We start from the raw sequence: 17,073 nt of genomic DNA, 5'->3' as shown, positions 1-17,073 counted from the left end.
TAGCCTCAGTGTTAGTTTCCAGTGCAATGCAATACTGAAGACAAGAGTAACAGGCTATCTTGGATATACCTTGTTACATTGAGGTCTAGGCACTTCTTTAATCTTACGGAGATTTTTTGATAGCTAAGCAACTTTGCACTCTCTGTGTGAAGGTTAGAATAGGTTAGAATAAAATAACACAGAAAATGCATCATGAGCACAATGGAAAATTCTACTTACAAAAAAAAAAAAAAAAAAAAAAAAAGCTCCATCGACTGTAGATGGAGCTGAGGAGCTAAATAATTAGAGATCTGGTATCTACAGGTGCTCCATAACTTACTAGGTCTTCGGCTGAGCAGTTGATAAGAAAGTTTCATAAGAGCACAAATCTACCAGGGAGGGATGGAGACTTCTGTAACAAGAATCACTGGAGAAGAAACCACACAAGACCGTGCTGTTTTCTGATTCTGGTTAAAGTACTGCAAGTTCTATGAAAGAGGTCTGTCAGTATTCCTTGCTTGTGTTTTTCAACTCCTCCATTGACAGAAGGACACTGCAGAGAGGGGCTAATACCAGGCAAAAGCACTCCTTTGCTGAACCTTTTAGCAGGCCACTGTTCGGAAACTAAGGTAGATGACAGTAAAGGAGTTTTCTTAGTATCAGTTTCTGTCTCTTCTCAGTAGTATTTGGGTATCCATTGGCCAGGTGACTAGCCCTGAATAACATAGCATAGAACTTGCAGTCTAGGAGCATTAAGCTTCTAAAAGGGAGACGTTTTTTTCTTTTAGTTATCTTACAATGCAGAAGTGACCCTGAGCTAAATGTCCAGCTCCCTCATATGCCTGCTAACCACTTTCAGACAATGGCCACTGGCTAAATATTAGTATGGGACAGAGAAACAGCTTTGACATAACTTTTGCTGTTAAGGTCACAATGAGAAAGTTTGAGTTAACAGTGTGAAGACATGAATCCCACGTGCACATTCTAAAGTCAGATAGAAATAGAGATGGATAACAGTGTTCCCAGCTGAACTGGAACTCAGCTCAAGGAGAAAGCCATACCTCCTCAGCTGGCTTACAGGATCACTTTCCCCCAGTGAAAAATGAGATTTCTACAATGAAAAGCACTGTGTTGGGCTTTTCTTTCTCCATTTAAGATTTGGAGGTGATGATTAGGACTAACACAGTGAGCTTTAGTTCTCCTTCCAGGGAAATTACCTTCTGCTTTCTAATTGGCTTCAATTTATCTCATAATTATTCAGTTTTCAGAGATCGTACCTTAGAAAACAGCTCTAGTAAAACAAAACACTGAACTAAAATATCTAATTTCTAATATTCCATTTTCCAGGTAATAAATTAATTCTCTGATGTTGCCACATGCTAGTATTTGTTTCCAAAAATCCTGGAGCCGTTACAGATTTTTGTCAGTCTAAACTGTGTTTAAGCCTTGACACTTTATTAAAAATCTTTTCCCGAAAGAGAAGACTAATTAGAAGCAAACTGTTAAGATTCTTCATTTACTATTAGAATAAATTATGTCTGCTGTGGATGTGGAAAATCTTTGGTTTCGTTGATGAATAGTTTATTCCAGAGTAACATCAGATGCTCTCAAAGTCTTCTTTTCAGAGTTAGCTGCTTCTCCCTTGCCACTACACTGCAGCTAATATGCTGCCTGTTGGTGAAATGATTTGTTCATTTCTCTCTTTTTCAAATAGAGTTTAATTAGACCATCCCACCCTAAAGATTAATCAGTAATTAACCTGCAAGCACTGTAGATTTCAGACACCTGCTGGGCAAGTGGAACAAATGAACAAGAAAACAAATGAACAAGAAAACAGCATTGTGTTTCGTTTTGGACATAACTTCAAGATTAACAAAATCTGTTATCATGCACAGCAATTCCTAAAAGCAATGTGTAAATTCAAAATTAAATGTCTTACAGCTCTCTGGTGTTTTATCAGAGTATATTTGTCTGGTATCTATCCTAGTACTCTAGATAATTATAAAGTGTCCGTTTCTCCATTATTAAAGGTACTCCACAAATTTGGTGTAAATCTGCTTTCAAACCTCAGTTTTTAAATCATTTTGCTGATGTTTGCAAATGCTCCTGTATGATTCTGTTTCTATTTAGGATAGCTAGGATTAGAAACTACCTGTCTAGGATTGAACGCACTCCTGTGTTTAATATATAAACTGTAGGATCCAGGTTTGAATTTGCCAATTTTCACAGTGGAATAGAAGAATCAGTAGAAAAGCCTCTTGTGAAACTGCATGAAATATACATGTAACTGTGGTATCTTTTGGCAGCTTTTAAAATTTAACCAGATTAACTCCTATCCATTTTTATGTAACTGAGATGAGAATTTATCCCGTAATAGACTATTTAAAATATTATTCTAGATCTTTATCCAGTACAAATCAGCAGCAGGACTTGTGCTCTCATTCGCTTAAGCAGCTTTGTCATGAGTCCCAGTACAGCTTTGATGTGCATTCAGATCGCTTTATGCATGAGAGAGAAGTAAACCAGGATGGTTTGTATCATGCAGAGATGCTCTTAATGCATAATACTGGATAAAGAGGAAGATGTTGTGCCAATTTTCAAGAAGGGTAAGAAAGAAGACCCTAGCAATTACAGGCCTGTCAGTCTCATGTCAGTGCCTGGTAAAATTATGGAGAAGATGATTCTTGAAGTCATTGAACTGACGATGGGTGAGCGTACGATGGGTGAGCAATTGGCTCATGGGCAGAGCTCAAAGGGTTGTGGTTAATGGAGCCACGTCTGGCTGGTGGATGGTCACCAGTGGGGTCCCTCAAGGCTCCATTTCAGGGCCAGTCCTCTTCAATGTCTTTATAAATGATTTGGATGCAGGACTAGGAGGTGTTTTGAGCAAATTTGCCGGCAACGCCAAACTTGGAGGAGTTGTGGACATGGATGAAGGTGGAAAGGCCGCGTGGAGAGACCTTGACAGATTGGAGAACTGGGCGATCACCAACCGCATGAAGTTTAACAAGAGCAAGTGCCGGGTCCTGCACCTGAGACGGGGCAACCCAGGCTACACATATAGACTGGGCAATGAGACACTGGAGAGCAGCCCCACAGAGAGGGATCTGGGGGTTGTGGCTGACAGCAAGTTGAATATGAGCCAGCAGTGTGCCCTGGCAGCCAGGAGGGCCAACCGTGTCCTGGGGTGCATCAAGCACAGCATCGCCAATCGGTCGAGGGAGGTGATTGTCCCACTCTACTCTGCACTGGTGCAGCCTCACCTCGAGTACTGTGTTCAGTTCTGGGCACCACGGTACAAGAAGGACATTAAACTGTTGGAGAGTGTCCAGAGGAGGGCGATGCAGATGATGAAGGGCCTAGAGGGGAAGAGGTATAAGGAGCAGCTGAGGGCACTGGGCCTGTTCAGCCTGGAGAAGAGGAGGCTGAGGGGGATCTCATCGCGGTCTACAACTTCCTCACGAGGGGGAGTGGAGAGGCAGGTGACCTATTCTCTGTAAACACCAGTGATTGGACCCGCGGGAATGGTATTAAGCTGAAGTAGGGGAAGTTTAGGCTTGACATCAGGAAGAGGTTCTTCACCGAGAGGGTGGTTGCACACTGGAACAGGCTACCTAGGGACGTAGTCACAGCACCGAGCCTGTGTGAATTTAAGAAGTGACTGGACCGTGCCCTTAGTCACGTGGTCTAAACTTTTGGGTAGACCTGTGCAGTGCCAGGAGTTGGACTTGATGATCCTTATGGGTCCCTTCCAACTCAGGATATTCTATGATTCTATGATTCTGTGTTCTTCGAAATTGCTTAGAAAGGGAGGTCAGGCCTAGGGGACAGTTTTAAAGAGAATGCCTGGTCACATAAATCCAGGAGAGTGGTCAGAGCTGTGATTTGCAAGTGAAGAAGGTGTTTCCTTGCAGCAGGAAGCATGTGAGTCATTGTGAGATAGGATTCAAGACAAACCTCTCTGCCCTTAGCATTTTCTCATGGCTGCCTGAGTGGCTTCATAACGGGCAGCTGACGTGTGTGTGTCCTACATGAGTTATACACGTTGGGTAAGAATCTTTTCAGGGAAGCAAAAATGGGAGAGCAAAAATCCAATTAGTGCTGGGTACAGTCCTTTCCTTTGTAAAGATTACTGCAAATGCAGTTAAGTTACAGTAAGCATAACAGAGGTGCACTTCTTCAATAACATGTCTAGATGTGATTTTGTCAGCATTTCCCCACTGAGTAGGTTTGACCATATTGGTGATAGGCATAACTTGAAGACCAGGCTTTCTGCCGAAGCACTGTGGCTAACTCAGTGGTTGACGTTATTTCTCAGTAACTCAGGAAGAAGTTGATGTATTTGGAGAGGCTGTGCAGTGGGTTCAGCACTCTTTTGCCTTGGCTTAAGTTGTAGGATAGTACTGTTGAGCATCATTAAAAGGACTGGAACAGCTCTCTTCAAAGAGGCTTGGTTTTCATCTTGGACAAAATGAACTGTTAAATCTTTAAACAATACACATCCCTTCAGGATGTATGGCACATCCTGTTGTTAGAAGGAAACAGAAGTAGAAAATTCTTGTGCTCTTGGATCATCTCAGAATTGATTCTCCACTATTTGTTTTGTTTTGCTTGTGCTTTTTGTGGGATTACCATAAGATGATCCCCAGATGTGGAAAGAAGGCAGGAAGAAAACACAATATGGCTGAATTGTAACAAATTATAGCTTATTATAGCTTTGAGTTTTATATTGCAAGGAAGTTAACAAATTAAAAATCAGGGAAGTTGTTCCACTTTTGTTTGTCTGTATGGATTTAGCACATTTGCAAGAAGTTCATTTGTGAATTTCTGCCCTTTTCAATACTGCTTCTCATGTTGAAGTCATAGAAGATCTACAGTGATTGTAGTTTTTTTTAGCTTCATCATCTTTTTCTCCTGCATTTTATTTCAGTTTAAAATTGAATTTCTAGCTATAAATTTAATTAATTCCCTAATCTAGCTGTATTTTATGTTTAACATGATGGCTTTAAAAAACAAAACAAAGAAAACCTTCCTTTGTAAGGCTCTAACTTTTAGTGTAAGTGATAGTGGAATCCAGCTGTCATTTTGTAGCAATCAGCACATGTTTAACAAACTCCTTGTATGTTCTAAATTTTTACGTCTTTTTTAACAAAAATGATCATGTCACTGTTTCTTTTTCCCCTGATATGATTGTTCATGGCTTCATAACTCCCCTACCCATAAAACTGCACAATGTCTCTTCTGAGGAATAAACGTGGGATGTTATAAAGAGCAAGGCCTGACAGCATGAAACAGAATTTTAGCTCTTGAAATTCCTTAAGAAAAAATAAATAATTGATCCTTGCTGTTCTACTGCTTTTATTAGTTTTATTGTCCTATTTTCCAAGGTTAGACCTGATTGTATATAAAAAGATAAAGCTTATCAATACTGTAAAGATGATATGTATGAAGATATCTTTAATGTGGAATGACATATAGGGTCCAGTTCTTGCCTCGTGTAACAGTCATTAAAGCCCGCAAGCAGTTGTATGCTCTGGTGAGAACTGAGCATGTCGTATTGCTCTTCTGCAGAATAGAAGTGCTTATGGACTTGTTCGGTATTGTTCCTTCTTCATTACAGTCCAGTCTTTAAAGGATTCACAAACCTTGATAGCGGAGAGCACCGGGGAAATATCCCCCTTGCATAGTTTTTTAAATACATTTATCAAATTCTGCAAATACTTGGTGTGAACTCAGCAAAAACTATCATCTTACTAATGGAGCTTAGCCATGTAGAGCTGACATTGGTTGGCCTATTCCTTTTGTTACACAACTGAAGCAGAGGAAGAGTAGAGTTAATGCAGCTTGAAATCAAAAATATTTTTAAGTTATTTTGTTTTTGAAGTTGCAGAGAAAATGCAGAATGTAAGTTTTAAAGCCATTTTATCTGCAGTTCTTAAAATAATGCATAAGAGGAAAAAACTATTAGCTATTTCTCACAATGACTAGTTGTAGGATAAACTGTGTGTACAGCTGTGAACAGTGCACTAGTATTTGCTTGCTAGGTATAATCAAGAAACTCTTCTTTGCCTTCTGTTTATGCAAACTGTTGGTTGTCGGCATGACTCATTGTCATAGCATGCTCTCTGTCCTTTTGCTCAGATTAAGTTACAGGAAGGTACAGTCTTGCAGCAGTTACCAAATGTCCATTAAGGCTGAAGACTTCATGTGACTGCGTTTTCTTCAGGTTGTTATTTTATGGAGAATCCATGTCCTCTTGACAATCTCAGTTTATTGATATTATCATGAGCACCAATCTTTTACTTGTTACCAAAGCTGGGAAAATGCTTTTAATTTATTATTCACTTTTTTATTTTTATTTTTTTTTTCAAAGAAGAGAAGCTACATTGTGCTGGACTTTCTTTTTCTACCGCAGTGTAGTTTGCAAATCTCTAAAATGTACTTACTCTGTGCTATTGCATTTGTGTATATAAACTGTTTTAAGCATGAAATAAGCAATAACAAATGGAGATGGGAGATGCTTTTCCAGATGTGCGCACTGATACTTCAAAACTGCCCCGTTGTTCAGAATTCCTCAGGTTCCTTTTGAAACTGAAGCTTATCTATGTCTCTTGTATCTTAGAAAAAATCTTGAAAGCATGAACTAACCACGAGTGAGTTCACCTATACCTGCATGTGTTTGCACAGTACTTCTGAAATGGTAACCCTGTCAAACACAGACCCATTTATCAACATGGTTGTTTCCTGAAATGCCAGTGGTATACTTTGATGGAAGTGATAAAACAGTTTACAGTGTTTATCATAAAGTAGAAAGCACACATGAAAAGTGAAAAGGCTGTCTTGAGTGGGTGAGCTGCTGCTCTATTGAAAATGTTTGTGTTTGCAAAGAAGGGGCCAAACTAAAATTCCTCAGAGGACTGGATGGAAATTGGTGGAGAACTTATCTGAGGAAGCTCACTACAGCCCAGGAAGCAGAGAAAAGCTCATTTTATGTGCTTACTGAAAGAAGAAACCTCTTTGTGGTGCCTGGAATTAGGTGAGTGTAGAAGGGAGCTAGTTTCTCTTTCCTCACATGGACTTCACTTTTGGTGTGACTACTCAATTTTGTGTGAAATCAAAACCTGCATATATGACTCTAACTAGCATCACAGCCTAACAACCTTTGGCAAAATAGTTTTCAAAATACTTAAGTGCTTTGGTGTTTACTTCAGGTGACATAGATTTGGGTTTATGACATGAAGCATACTGAGCTTTTAAAACCTCTCAGCTGCACAGCTGCAAACTCCACTAATCCTAAAGAAAAATATGTTCTGCTATTCATTAACTGCAGATGAGATCCCTTTTTTAGTAAGCACATAAGAAGATGCCTAAGTTTAGGAAAATGTGCAGTTACAATCCATGGAATATTTTAATCACTTTATCTCCCATTCTGCACTGGAGCTCACTTGCTATATCTCTGGTCCTAAGGCTTGCTGTGGAAACTGGTTTATTCTGTTGACTTTGCAGTGAGCTTTTTCTATGTAGATTTTATTGAGTTTACGTCTTCCTATCTGTTTGTTGCCAGAGATATTTATACCCTTTAAGATCTACCCTTAAAGATCATTAAAGCTTTAGTCCAGTGCTTTGTTGCTAACCTTCCAGGTCTTAGCCAGGAATTAACCTTGTCTGACTCCACTTTCAACTCACAGAATCACAGAATATCCCGAGTTGGAAGGAACCAACAAGCATCAAGTCCAACTCCTGGCTCCTCACAGGACCACCCAAAAATCAGACCATGTGTCTGAGAGTGTTCTCCAAATGCTTCTTTTCTGGGGAGCCTAATCCAGGGCCTGACCATCCTCTTGGTGAAGAATCTTTTCCTAACACCAAGCCTGACCCTCCCCTATCCCAGCTCCACGCCATTCCCTCGGGTCCTGTCACTGTCCCCAGAGAGCAGAGCTCAGCGCCTGCCCCTCCGCTCCCCGTGAGGGAGCTGCAGGCTGCCATGAGGCCTCCCCTCAGCCTGCTCTGCTATGGGCTGAACAAACCAGGGGACCACAGCTGCTCCTCATACATTTTGCTCTCAAGACCCTTCACCATTTTTGTCACCCTCCTTTGGACACTCTCTAAAAGTTTTATGTGGTACCCAAAACCTCACACAGTACTTGGTGAGGCCACACCAGCGCAGAGCAGAGCGGAGAGGGACCATTTCTTCTCTTGCCCAGCTGGCAGTGCTGGGCCTGATGCACCCCAGGATGCAGTTGGCTCTTTTGGCTGCTAGATGAGGTAAATCTCTGAGGTAAATGGGAGGTGTAAAAAAAAAAAAAAGGTTCACAGTAATTTAGTTGTTTCATTATCTATTTACAAATAAAAATGCTTTTAAATACAGTAGTGTTATTGCAAAATAGTAGGCCTTACATAAGTGATTTCCTGTGTTTCCACTTCTTTCTTCAGAGGCAATAAGCAAGGAAAGTAATTTTCAGAAACTCAACTTTATTACAGAGCATTGGCTATCTGTAGTCTCTGTTTCTGACATCTGTCTGTTTCCTGGTTGCAAACTGGTCTCTCAGCCTTTCAGGAAAGAATGACTTGTTTTTTCTGCTTTTGTTCACTATTTGTCCTGTGCTGACACTAACTATGGATCGTGCTGGAATATTAAGTTGAATCCTCCCAGGATGGTTGTGCATTTAGTATGTTGTTTGAGTAAGATTTGCAATTTTTTTTTTGCAATTTTTTTTTTTTTTTAATTAGTACTCCACTGCTCCTCATACTATGTGCTGACAGACTTTCTGTCAGTCTCTTTGAGGAACCCTGGCATCTTCAGTATGACTTACTGAGCTGTAAGCAGTGGTAGCAGAATTTAGCTGACTTGGATATTTTGTGTTTTTCTTAGTTGTCTTTCCATTAAAGTCATTTCATTGAGAACAAAACTAGATTCTGATAAGGAGAATAAATTTAGCTTGAATATTCAAAACTGTAAAATTCACTTTTCAGCACAAATCAATATTAATGTTGACACCTTGTCAGCAGTATTGTAACTTTGGGGGATTGAGAACTTAAGCAAAATAACCTTTCTGAGGGAAGCTCCATCATTGTTATTGCACCTTTATCTTTTTGTTTTTCTGAGTGTACTTTTCTTTATGGCTGATGCAGTGTTGCATCTTGCTGAGTTGCTTCTACCATTGTTTATCAGTGTTTTCATCATGCTGTGCGAACGAGGAGGCTATGTTTTTATTTCAGATATTTATTCATTTGGTAAAGGATTTATACTAGTGACCTGCATGGGATCGGCTTTCCAGGACAGGAATTGTCAAAGTGGAATCTTCCTCTTTGTATCTTCCTGCATGACAAAATTTAGGTAAAATCTTGACACTTTAATACTCTTTATGAAGGTTCCAGGACCCAGTGCAAGTCTGGAATCTTTACCTACCATAATATGGTCTCTGGCCAGAGGGTATAGACTGGCTTATAGATGAAGGGCAAATGAAGGGGGAAAGGATGAAAGGATCCTTTCTTACACAGAAAGCTGAAATGCTATTGCTTGCAGGAAATTGAATATAGATTTTCCAAGTGCTGGGAGCCAGGGTCTGAGGCCATTAGGCCTGTGAATAGGTCTGCACTTAAAATCCTGAAATAATTCCGAAAGTATGAGCAGAGACAATCTAACACACAGAGTTGCTGTTCGCTTCCTCACAATTGTTTTGGGAATCTGAAGGCTGCTGATGTCATGAGTAAAGTCAGTTCTTTTAGTTTCTCCAAAACCACAGTATTCTTTCTTAGAAGTATTTAGAAGTTTATCCCTTGTTTCAAAAAATTTAGTTGCAAAAAATTTATTCTGCCTAAATCCTGACGTCATTTCTAACTCATTTTTTTTCTGTAAGCAACCTATTACACCTATGTTTAGCTTTGTTCAATTATTGATGTCTGCTTGTCTTTAGCTGACACAGGGGTATTTTTGCAGATCAGGTTATTTTTGCTGACTTACTCTCTATCCCTTCTTGTTACTGGCACTTACTCAAATCAGATATAAGGTTACATGGTACATTTTGTAAAGCCATTCAGATACGTGGAAGACATTTTATAATGGCAAAGCTTTAATGTGAAATTGCTACTTTTGTGGGAAGATCTGCAGTAGAATGAGGGGTAGAACCACAACAAATCTTACAGTCTAGTAAAAATAAAAATTATGTTTGAAACTTTATCTGTAACTATTTTTGCAGCCATTTTCTGGCTTGATCCTTTTTCTGAATTTTAAACCTGTTCACAGTAACCTTTTTTTAGGAAGAAAAGTTGAAATCTGAATGAAGTGAGAAAAATGAGTGCTTCTTAATAAGCTTGAGAGGTTATTATGGGAATATAGGTAACAATGTCAGCATATTGCAAGCTTGTTAATCCTGTTTGTTGTTCTCAGCAATGCTAGTCTGAAGAAAGACTTCGCTTTTTAAGGTATGCAATATCTATATAAGTGGTTTTTGTTGTTGTTGTTTGTTTTTGTTTTGGTTTGGTTTTGGTTTACAAAACTTACTAGTTCATTATGCAGAACCGTATTCATGTGGTTGCTGTAGCATATGGCATTACACCGGAACTCCCAATTGTCATTAGGGATGGACCTTTCTGCTGCCATTTTCTGTTATATATTTTGATCTGTGTTCTTTACTTCTAGGCCTTGTGGTAGCAGAAATTGTTAGTAATATGTTTCTATATAGTGGAAATGCAGGGAAATGTGGTCATGAGAAATTATGAAAAATATATCACCACAGAGAGACAATGTAGCATTGATCATAAACTGGAGAAAACTTACGCAATGTACAGCTTAGGAAAATAAGTAAGAAGGGAAAAAAGGAAAATAAGTGTATTACTGACAGCAACTGATAATCCAAATTATCCGCAGATAGATCATGATACAATGCAAACAGCCATAGTGCCAATTATAGATTTAGATGCTAATTTGATTTAAAAATCTAGAAGATTTATAGATGCTTTATTATCATTGTGCCTTAGCTACGACTGAAATTAGATAAGAATTGTGATATCCCTTAGGTTTTTAATCTACTAAATCCCAGCTGTTAATGTTATTACTTGGCATATTATTAAATAACCAGTTAAGGTCATCAGAACTTTGAAGCAGACAGTGAAGTTCTGATGATCTTTTGTAAATCTTGATCAGGAAGCGTAAATGCACAGGAACAGCATTTACGTGTCAGATATACAGGAAATATGTTGCATCAACATAAAATTTTACTGGTAATAAAACTGAAAGAAGTCTTTCAAGGAAAGTCACTGCTGTGAATCACTGCATAATGGATGCATCAGTGCTGTTAGAGATGGCATTTGTAGTTCTGAGGCTAAAATACACAATATTTGGGGGGCAAAAACCCTAGGTAATTAAATAATTACATGATGCAAATGGTAATTATATGATTATATTTTGCCACGGTGCTTAAAAACTACTACCATCAGCTGGATAAAATAGTCTTCATTTCTTTCCTTTGATGACTTAAGAATTCTGTTGTAAGTTAAGTGGTTGTCCCGTACCACCCTGGAAATAATTGCATTTTCATGGTGGGGAGCATGATTCCTTTGCCCTGATTAGCTGTTATCAAATGATGCCATAAATACGCTTGGTGATAATGAAGAACAGCCTTTCCTGAATTCCTTGTCACCTGATCGGATTTTTTGTTATCTTGTTCTCTGAGTACCAGTTGTATTAGTTGCCTTATGAAAACTGCCAGAGAAAAATGTGTATTGAGGGAAAACTAACAAAATAAACATAGCTTATAAATAGGTAACAAAGGAATGGAGAGGAGGGAAAGGGATGAAGTAGTACGCTATAGTAATTGAGATCAGTAAGTTAAATGTGTAGCTAAGGTGTGTCTTGTCTTTTGTTGCTTCTAACAATTGCTTGCCCACAGTTCCTTGGTAATAGGAATGGATAAGCATTTCTGTTTTCTGTTTGTTCATTGTACACTGCCTGAAGAAAGCATTATTTTACTGCCAATTGACATAAACATTTAATTACTGACCTGAGTATTGGGAAACAAAGACCACAAACATTTAAACAACTGGGGGAAGGTAACTTTTCTCCTCCTTTTCCCAGACTCAGGATCACTTCAGACTCCTCACCACTCCTCACTGCTGTCAAACTCATTCAATCCCTTCAGGGAGGCAGCAGATGGCAAAGGAGGTCAGGATCAGTGCACAGCAGTTTCTCTCAGCTGCAGCTTGTTTCTCACCTTTCTCTTCCACTGCTCCTTCCCTCTTCTGTGTTTGCTATGCTCTGGCATGAGCTTATTCATGGGCTTCAGGCCCTCTGGGGGTGTACCTGCTCCGCTGTGGAGCACCTCCTACTGCTCTGATCTTGGTCTTTCCTCATTCCCTTGTTTCCACCATTGTTCTCTTTGTTGTTCCCTTGTACCCTTGTTCCCCCACCCTTGTTGTTTTCTGCCTTTTCTTAAATATGTTTTCACAGAGGTGCTGCCAATTCACTGAATAGCATAACTCTGGTCAGTGGTGGGGCTGCTGGGGAGCCATGTGTGCCTGGCACAGGGCAGCACCCGACCTCTTCCACCTCCTGCAACCCCCCACCAAAAAACCTTGCTGTTTGTACCCAATACGCCAGCAAAGGCTTTAGAGTGTGGGTATGTGTTCGTTACAAGGGTAGGGTTAATGCAAGTTAATTCTTTCTTCAGTTGCTAATAAAAGTGTATTTTGTTACTAGGAGAGAATTGGTTTCATGTCACATTTTCATCAGTATCTTCTGATTCCATGTCTCTGACATACGATGTAATGAGCGATAGAAAGAGGATAATGAGTACTCATGTTGGATACTGCCATCAGTGAGGTCAAATGAAGCAATGCATTTTGTATTAAGATTAATGGCGTAACTAGTAAATATGATCCATAAAGTATGAGCTAAAGACACACAGATACTTATGGAAAACAAGCTATGAGGTTTTTGGACTTGTTAAACAGTGTGTGACCAAACCCCTACTGGTCCCATGACCAGCTTTGGGAAGGAGAAGCTTTGGGAAGGAGACATCCACAGCTCAGGTATCCAGCTAGCTGACATCTGTGTAATTCATTAAATCAATTGATTTAGGGGCAAAGTGTCAGCCTGCCAAGAGTTAATACTGGCCTTATGTCTGTGTATACTGCTCTTCTTTGCATGATGTGGAAAGTCAATGTAGCGAAGAAAGACCCAATGTTAACATATACAGCAATATGCTGTGGATGATAAGCTTTCTTCCCACAGGAAAAATGGAACTGATCTTTCCTTCTTAGTAATAACTGAGCAGATAAATGTGCCTACCTTAGTATTGCTTCAGGCAGTACTACTTACTGGCTTACCTTTGAGCTTTAGCTTCCCATCATCATTCTGTAATGGTAGAAATAAGTGGTAAGAAGAACTGGCTGTGAGACTGTCGTGGTTCCGCTCGAGTGGGCAGCCGAACTCCACCACAGCCGCTCTCTCACTCCCCCCCCTCAAAGAGAAAATATGTCAAAAGGGCTCAAAGGTTGAGATAAGGATGAGAAAATCACTCAGTAATTATTGTAACAGGCAAAACAGACTGGGCATAAGAAGATAGTAAGATTTATTGCTCATTACTAATAAGTGAGAGAAGTGAGAAACAAAGGAAAGAAACCAAAAGCACCTTCCCCCCCATCCACCCTCTTCCACTTCCTCCCCCTGAGCGGTGCAGGGGAATGGGGGAATGGGGGTTATGGTCAGTCTACAGCACTTCTCCGCCGCTCCTTCTCGGTCACTCTCGTCCCCTGTGCTGTGGGGTCCCACCCACGGGATGCAGTCCTTGATGAACTGATCCGGCGTGGGCTTCCCACAGGCAGCAGCTCTTCCAGAACTGCTCCAGATACGGGTCCATACCATGGGGTCCATCCCTCAGGAGAAAACTGCTCCAACCTGGGTCCCCCACGGGCAGCAGCTCCTGCCAGGTCACCTGCTCCTGCGTGGGCTCCTCTCCACGGGCTACAGGTCCGGCCCGGAATCTGCTCCAGCAGGGGTCTTCCACAGGCGGCAGCCTCCGTCGGTGCAGGGCCACCTGCTCCACCGTGGTCTCCTCCACGGGCTGCAGCGTGGAACCCTGCTCCACCGTGGTACTCCATGGGCTGCAGGGGGACATCCTGCTTCACCATGGTCCTTACCACAGGCCGCAGGGGACTTCTGCTCCGGCGCCTGGAGCACCTCTCCCCCTCCTTCTACACTGACCTTGGCACCTGCAAGGCTGTTTCTCACTCCCTTGACTCTCCCGGCTGCTGTGTGGCGCAGCGTTTTTTCCCTGTCTTAAATATGCTCTCACAGAGGCGCAAAACAACATCGCTTATTGGCTCAGCTCTGGAAAACAATGGGGCCCTTCCCAAAAATGGGGCGGCTTCTAGATCTTTCTCACAGAAACCACCCCTATGGCCCCCTGCTACCAAAACCTTGCCACGTAAACCCACTACAGAGACTGCGGTTACTTTCTGTTTTCACAGACTAAGATATAAAATATGCTAGTGGAGTAGTCGAAAGGCAGCTCATGGCCTTATAATAATTGTTTTTATTTCTTGTGAGAGACTGACTGAATAAAGGCACTTCCCCAAGGGTTTTCAGCCAAATAAAGGAAAGAAAGGCTTTGTCATCAGAGATGCATGCTTAATTCCATTGATTGAAATTCTAATTGAAGGTTCTTGGTAATGCTTTTTTCCTGTAGTAAAATATATTGAAATAATGTTTACTTGGCATACAAAAAGTGGCTGTGTTTAACAAGGTATTTTTTAGTCCTTGCAAAACTACATTCACAGATACCCATCGCTGGAAAATCTTATTCTTGCAGATACAACCTGGATTTTACTGAATACTTTTTTTCAAACAGAAAGCAGCAAGAGTTAGGAGATACTCTCAGCCACAAAATTATTAGATAAAATCAAGCAGATGTGTGAGTACAGTTCTGTGAAGACAGTTGCCGGGATGGCCATCCATCCATGGAAAATTATCATTGTATCTCCCCTTTATCTGCAGATACAAATGCATATGCCATGCACTGCTCTTACAGTGAGTCTCAGTTTTATTTAGACCTCTTTTGACGCATAGCTGTGCGGTTGGCATGTGGGTGTATCCTACACCAGGCAGTTGTCTGCCGTAGGTATAATTATAAATATAGATGTTAAAGACTTCAGAAAAATTGTGCTTGACTTGGAGAAATCCAGATTAATGGCACTTTTCCTTTAGAATCATAGAATCACTAAGGTTGGAAAAGACCTTAAAGATCATCTGGTCCAACCATTACCTGGGAGGAGGTGAGGAGTGGTTCCTGACCTTAGCATGGGAAGCCTGGCAGCGAGTGGCTGCTCCTGTTGTACCTGCTCATGAAGAACCACCCTCACAGTAACGTCAAGGCTTTTTTCTGCCTCGAATGTGTTAATTCAATATGGACATTAGAAAAAAAGTGTCACTCCTGTACGTTAATCTTTTAATAGATGAAAAATAAATACCAGGATTGTTTGTGGGAGTAACATTTTGTTAGCAGGAGTCAGGGACTTGGGCTAATCAGAATCAGAAGTCCAGGAAAAAGGGAAGATGGCATGTGGAGCTTAAAGCTTTCCACCTGTTAAGTGGCAGCACAGGTTTGTGGGCTTGTCATGCAGAACCTTTATCCTCTGGATGTGTCCTGTTCGTTTGTTTGATTGTTTTTTTTTGTTGTTGTTGTTGTTTTTTTTTGTTTTTGTTTTTTGTTTTGCTTGTTTCTTTAACTTTTTCTTATTAAAATCAATGTTATTTCACCATGCCTTTCTCTGTGTCCCCCAAACCCAGGTTGTTCATCCTTCCTACCCTTTGGAAAAGCTCATTCTATAGAATTCATGTCTAGTAGTGCTTATGTGACTGTAAATCTGTAAATGTGACCATACCTTGAATCCTGTTTGCTGTAAAGTCTCTGTTTCAGTAGAAAACTTAGGTGTGTGTTTAACACACAAGCTAAATACTTGCATAGTTTTTTTGACTAGTATGTATGCATATGCTCTTGAAAAGTGCTGAGCAACAGTAATTTCTACTGGCTGCACCTGATTTAAGCATCTCTTAAGTTGTAAAGATAGTTTGTGACATTATTTGTGTAAATTCAAGTTGGTTTTGTGGAAGTCATTTAGTAGTCAGCAGAGGTGCCTGTGGCTTTCCCAGTGCTATGATTTCTAGACTGGTATTTAAAAGCTGTTCTGCATTTCTCAAGTTAGGATCTTCTATAAAAGATCTGAATTTATGAAGTTTTCTTAATTTCCACTGCAGACTTTGATTTAAACCGCAATCTCTACACTGTAACATTTATGTGGCCTGACAGAGTAGTTTCCTTGTTTGACTGAGGATTTAGCATGTATTTCATCTTTGAAGAAATGGAGCTGATTCCAGGATTCAGGTTGTACAACAGTACTTGACAAGTAAAGAAACATTCTATATTTACAGAAATTGGAATCTAATGCAGGAAAACAACTGTCATTAGTTTCCTGCTAGTACTGTTTGGGCAAAAAGGAAAATATCTTGAATGATTCAAACATCTAACTTAATCTCAATTTATGATTTTGTATTTTGTGTTCTACTTAGTAAGAGATCAAAGAATGTGGTTCTTGGCATACTTCAGAAGTCATGATTCTAGTGGTGTATACTGTTACTATATAAACTGTTCTCTTTAGGTATTTTTATGTAGCTAGATTTAAGCCAACTGGTCAGGTCTGTAGGTGACTGTGAGTGCCGAGGATGATATACTACTGGCTCTGGACACGGTGTCAGTGAAGCTTCTGCCTCTTGGACACATTTGACAGTTATCTGAAGATTCGCTTTTATTGTCCTAAGTCTCTGTGTGACCAGTATTAGTGGGTTATGATTTGTGAATACAGCTTGAGAAATAAGAGTTTTTATTTAGTTGGTTAGTGGATATGGAGACTATTTATAGTTCAGACATCCAGAAAAGGAAGACGTTTTTTCTTTGTGAGACACTATTTACAATGACAAATCAGGGTCCAGTGAGGCATTTGATATTTCTTTAATAGTGTACTGTTATATTATAAACTGTTATTATAAACTGTTTACAGACACACATAGTTCTTCTGGTTTGATTGTATGGTCACCTG

The 17,073-nt window shown here is 40.2% G+C and overlaps 1 protein-coding gene across 3 annotated transcripts in view; it reads left to right on the top strand.

The window, feature by feature from the left end:
• Positions 1 to 17,073, top strand: part of GALNT18 (polypeptide N-acetylgalactosaminyltransferase 18) — a 239,334-nt gene that overhangs the window by 113,708 nt on the left and 108,553 nt on the right. The gene's annotated exons all lie outside the window — the stretch shown is intronic.

Source organism: Anas acuta, chromosome 5 (genome assembly GCF_963932015.1).
Source record: "Anas acuta chromosome 5, bAnaAcu1.1, whole genome shotgun sequence".
In the NCBI taxonomy this organism is placed as follows: domain Eukaryota; kingdom Metazoa; phylum Chordata; class Aves; order Anseriformes; family Anatidae; genus Anas; species Anas acuta.
The sequence above is the reverse complement of the archived record's forward strand: the minus strand, read 5'-3'. Positions and strand labels throughout refer to the sequence as shown.